This window comes from Cyprinus carpio, chromosome A13 (genome assembly GCF_018340385.1).
Source record: "Cyprinus carpio isolate SPL01 chromosome A13, ASM1834038v1, whole genome shotgun sequence".
Taxonomy (NCBI): Eukaryota; Metazoa; Chordata; class Actinopteri; order Cypriniformes; family Cyprinidae; genus Cyprinus; species Cyprinus carpio.
Window position 1 is genome coordinate 10,992,321 of NC_056584.1, and position 6,175 is coordinate 10,998,495.

Below are 6,175 nucleotides of genomic sequence, written 5' to 3' on the forward strand. Positions count from 1 at the left end.
TAAAGAACTCATTCCTCAGAGTATACATTCACTCAACTCCTTGCCTGGCCCAGTCTTCAGTCCAAGCACTCAGCAAACACTGCACTCTTAAAACAAAGAAACACAGGGTTGGTTTCAATGCACTGATACTGTCAGCACCTTCATTCGCAAATCTGTGCGCAACAGACATTGGCTGTGTTTGAGTTTGTCCCCTGAATGACACCGAACCGGAATGCTCCACACAGAGGCCACCTGAGCTGTGAAGGACATGGTGATGAGGTGTGTCAGCTGCAGGTGAGGCCAACCCACAGACTTCTGATTCCACTTTCTAGGTTAAAACAAAACGTTTAAGTTAATATTGAATTACAAACCTGTTTAAAACTCACCAGACCCTATTGACTTTCAGTCAATTAATACATAATAATATAATCTATGTAACTGCACTATTGCAAGAGAAAAAAATTCTCAACTGAATTGAGCTAGATAATGACACTAACTTTGCAATACTGACAGTGTTATTGAACTGAAGTGAGTTGAGCTGAATTACAATATAATTACCTTCTGTAGAGCTGCTTATAGCTGAACTGAACTAATTTTAAAACTGATGAACACTGACAGTTATTGAACTGAACTGAATCAACATTTAATTGAATTGAGCTGAATAATGACATTATTGCATACTGAAGAGCTGCTGAATTGAATTTGTTTCATAATTGATAATTTTACATTTATACTGAAATTTTCCTGTTTATTAATCCGTATTGTATACAGTAAATTGCTATATAAATAAATGTGACAGATTTTTTTTTTTAAATCATGTTTTGTGTTCCACAGAAGAAAGAAAAGTTTACAGGTATAGAATGACATTAATGAACAGAATTTTTAGTCTAGTCAGCATGAAATCTAAAATGACCATTCTTATGGAATATTCTAGTGTTTATTATAAATTATTTTCTATTCAAAATTAAGTCTCACTCTATTTTTTTCTTCTTCCTTTTAAGAAGCCATTTTACTTGGATATACATCATAAACGGGAAGGAAACACTTTTCATTTCATGCTGACTTCGAAATGTCTAGTATTCAGGTGGGAAGTTATCATCATTTTGTGTTCAGTGCTGAATATTCAGGAATAATGAATCTTATGGAAAGCATCCAATGACATTACAATTTTTTTTAATTTTTATTTTTATATTTTTTTTTTAATGTTTGCCTTTGATGACATTTCCCATTTCCATTTTAGCCTGTGTTGTCTGTTCTAGAAATCCTGCTGGCTTAATGATTCATAACCACGCATGTGTATAAATGTGATGCGATCTAGGAAAACCCACCACATGGTGAAATTTTACCTTTTTTAGGCTTTGATACCATATGAAAGCTGGTCTGTAAGGTTTACAGTAAAAGCTGGTATTTCAGAATGAACACTGCAACACATAGGTAGCCGTAACAGAAAGGAAAGCTGCCACAATCCTCAGTGTAACCATGTATAATGAGATGATGACATCCTTCATTTACACAACATGATCACATTAACTGTTTCTGTTTGAGTGACTTAATACTTCCCGTGTCATCATGTTTCCATATGGAGCTCGAGGGCAAGTTTAACGCAGATATAGTGTGTGTTGATAGTGTCAACTCATCAGTAGATCACCTCATTGGTGTGTATTTGCCTGTTCACTGGGGTGTGTCTGATGCACTTGACAGTTGTTTGTTACTATGGCAACCGCGTGTGTGTCTGTGTGTGTGTGTGTGTGCACGCGCGCACATGCCTCAGTGAAGGGGCCCCGCTGAAGGTGTGTTTTACTGCTGTTGCCCCGCCGGGAGCCTGTCAGCTGTTGTGCAGCTGCCGCTTGCATTAGCAGGCCAAAAGCCCTGCACATTTATCCATCTCCTCTCTATGACACATCACACTTCTAATTCCAAAGCCTAATCAAAGACATCCACACAGTGCAGGGCTTGTCAGCCAGCACATGCTACAGAGATCCTCTGGTTTCATATTCCTGTAATGAGTAACTGGAGACGAGGGGGAAATCTGCTGCTCTGGCTGCCCTCTTTGTTACCTGAGTATCTCCAAATTATTAACACTGGAGCCTGCGATTCAGCCTCCAAACAGACGCAGTGGTTCCTGTAAGCCTTACTGCTATATACGCCTAGTTCAGTGATATATTTAACCAGGATTTCTAAATCCTTGGAATTAACAAAACACACAGATAGGAATGTCAGTTACTTAAAGGAACAGTGTGAGCCTAAAGTAAAATAAAATGAAAATTCTGTCATTTACTCACCCTCATGTCCTTTTCTGAAGGATTATGTGACACTGAAGATTGAAAATTCAGCTTTGCCATCACAGGAATAAAATAAATGTAAAAATATATTCAAATAGAAATTCTTTTAAATTGTAAAAATATTTACCAAAATGGTATATGTATGTGTGACCCCAATCTTTTCAACAGTAGTGAATAAGATTTGAGAGCTGCTACAAAAGGAAAGATTATCAGAGAATAATGACTTCAATTTTGATCTGTTTCTCACTCCAAGCTACTGTATCATACTACAGAACACTTGGAATCTAAAGGCTGAATGACTTTTATGGTTCTTTTTTAGGCATTTTTGATCCTTCATGGGGTGTGACAGCCTCTGGTCACTATGAACTCTAAGTGTATTGAAAAAAGCAGTGTGAAGATTCATCATTCAAAATGTTTCCACAGAATCAATAGCACCATGTGGTTTGGAAAGACATGAGGATGAGTAAACAATGCCAGCATTTTCATGTATCCTTTTTAAGTTAATTCAGAAATGTTTTTTTATTTTGACACACTGGTGACACTGGTTTACTCACTTCAACTCCACGCCTTTTCATGTTCTTCCAATCCAAGCACAACAAACTGAAAACATTTGCTCATTTCCCCCAAACTCTGTTCTGCTCTGTTTTTCACCATGACTGGTATCCATTTATCATTTTCAGCATGTGTGAACAATAAAATGTGTAAACTTGATTCAGTTCCAGGCTTCAGAATTCAGTAGATAACTAAAACTGAATCAAGTTCACACATTTTACATGCCACCAAATACACTGAAATGGAAGTGCAGAAGATCTCAGAAGCACCCAGAGGCCCCTGCAGCTTTCCTGACTCTCTTGCTCCAGGGCTGGCCTCACAGGACCTAAGAGGGATTTTGGATTATCCGTCCTGGCTTTAGGGATTGGAGCTGCAATGTGCTGGATAGCAGAAATCTTAATTCTGCATGGTAAATAGATTATTGAGCATGTGAGGCACCGACAGACATTCCAATTTAGATGCTGCCTTCCCTCTTCCCTCTTTCGTCTCATCTTTCAGTGTTTCCTTTTTTTTTTTTTAAATCTCTTGAAAACTTTATCCTTTCCCCCTTTTTGTCTTTCCTTCTCACTCTAGGACTGTATTGGTGTAAAAAGTCCCTGCATACATCTAGTATTAATATCTGTCTCAGATTTACTGCTGAAGTGGTCAGCACTACATACAGGTATGAAAGGGGTCCACAACGTCTTGTGATCCAAGCACTAACACTGCATTTGAAGTACGCATGAGACCGCATTAAATATGTAGCGTAAACTCTAATCCTCCCTGATGCATATATATATATATAGAAAACCCATCTAAACAGCACGATCAGTTTGGCAGCACTCAGAGGTCAGCAGCTTCGGCCTGCTCCGTTCAGGCAGATCCCTGCTAAGGTTACTAGGGATTTGTTTTCTTTTTGAGAAAGTGCTATGCATCATTTATGTTTTCTTCTCTCAGTACTCTCAAGGCATGTTCACACCAAGACGAATGTTTAGTGTGTAAATGCAGCACAATAAACACTTCAAATTTGAATGGACAGGGCTGCTTTTCCCAGACGACGTTAGAGAAATTTGTACTTTGATGTACTTTGCAATTTTAATCCTATCTGAATCTGCCAAGTCTGTTTTTCTCACAAAACCTCTGTACAAATTCCAGAGCAAATTACCTAATGTTTTTTAGTAAACTCATCTAATCCTGTCTGAATGTGAATGTCTGTGATTGCTGATATATTGGTCTATCCCAGCACCTCCTTGTGGGTTTTTTTTTTTTGACTTACCTGAGCTACTCTTTATGCACCAATCTTGCACCTTTCAAAATGGATAGTACCCAACAAAAATATAAAGTCATAAAATCAAGGAGCAACTAATTATGGAAGCTGCAAATACTGGCCATTTTAACATTAGCGTAAAGTCTAGATTGAGTCTGCTGTTTTATTGTAGACAGCCACTTCTAGAAACACTTTATTCATAATAAAGTTGCAGCAATAAATAATACATTTAAAAAAAGGCCAACGATAAACGTAGCACTTTTGGTCACATGCCCAGAGCTGCTGCTGTTATATAAAACTATGGCTTCCGACTAGATTGTAGGCGAAAAAACAGCACGCCAAAAGAGTATTTTGTCCAAATTCACAGAAATATAAAAACAGCAGGTACAAAGTACCCAGATGACCTACTACTTCTGGTGAGATTCTGAAGTGTGCATTGAATGGACACTACTATCTCATGAGTCCACGATGGAGGAGCTGTGGATAGAAATCAAGCAATGCAAATGACACTGGAAGGTCACATGACAACATGGGATATGTAGTATGTGTAATTTATTTTTATTAATTTATTTATCAATGGTTGTAAATTAAGATTCAAACCAACTGCAATTTCGGATACACAAGTTTTCCTCAGTGCGATGTAAAATAGATTAGAACACCTCTTTGTAAAAAATTAATAAGGTTGAATTTAAGGCATTCGAATGTTTGTCTGAACATTAACAGAGCGTTTGTTCAATTTGAAATGTCAGAATCTTAAACAGACAAATTACATATGAAAATCGGACCGAATTTTCATTCGGCATTTGTTGGTGTTAACAGGCCTCCAGGCTGCAATAAAACATGTCCACTCTCTAATCTGCAAGTTTCCAAACTATGTTAAACAGAGCAATACAAATCTCAAAAGCACAAATGTGATAAACACCAGCAAAGCCATTATCATAGAACATCATTCCCTGAATAACTGGGCAGGATTTAATAAATGATGGCAAAGGAAGAGTAAGCAAATGTGACTTGCAAAAAAGAGAGGCTTTAGACTACAGCTGGTCTGTTTGTTATGGCCTCAAAGGGAACAGCAGCAGAGAAGACCCCATAGCCTTTGTACAAACATATCCACACCCTCAAATTCCCACACACCAACTCTCTTACATGAAAAAATGATGACAAATCCCTATGTTCGGTGTGCTTTTTATATCCCTTTTCACTTCAGGCCTCAAACACATCCCTATGTGATCACATAGAGGAGTGGAGCCGAGCAGCCTCTGTTGTGTTTTGCAATCGATCCTTCCGGCAGGCTACAGTCCTCCCACGGGCTGCAATGAGCCAGCATGAGCAGCCAGCGTGATTAGCATCATGGGACGGCAGAGCTCAGAAAAACAAACCCATTGTGGAGCTCTCGGAGCATATGGCGTGTCCACCCACAGCAAGCTAGGGGAAAAAAGAGGGTCGAATCCAGTCAGATTTCTAATTGGTCACAAAATGTTGACTGCGCTGGTGTGAGAGCGCAGTAAAGCTGAATGTATGGGGTTTGTGGGAGGAGAGGGGCTGGAATGTTACACTTTATAAATAAATGATGAGCTGCTCTTCAAGCCTGATTACTTCCCCCATCCCCTTTCTACCCCAGCAAGCCCTGCACCCCCATCCCACCATGCTTTAATGGAAAAATGTGACTGATGCCCCCATTGACCCATGAGGAAGAGCTGGAAAGTCTGGTATAAATCATTAGACTGCTATATTTAAATGATTTAAAAGAGTCAGGCATTTTTCTTTTTTTTTTTCTAAGCTACACATTTTGCTGAAGATTCGTGTCGGATTTGCCTGTAATGCCGTTGCTATCTTGTAAACCAGGGGTCTCCAAACTCGATACTGGAGGGCCGGTGTCCAGCTTGCCATAACACACCTGCCTGGAAGTTTCTAACATGCCAAGACCTTGATTAACTGGTTCAGGTGTGTTTGATTAGGGTTGGGCCTAAACTCCAGGACCGAGTTTGGAGACCCCTGTTGTAAACAAATGATTAACTGCTTTACAAATGATTAACTTCACTTCAAACATAACCTCCAAACCTGTTTTGATAATCAAAAACAAGGTCTAGGCAAATGATCCAAAGCCAAAGACGAA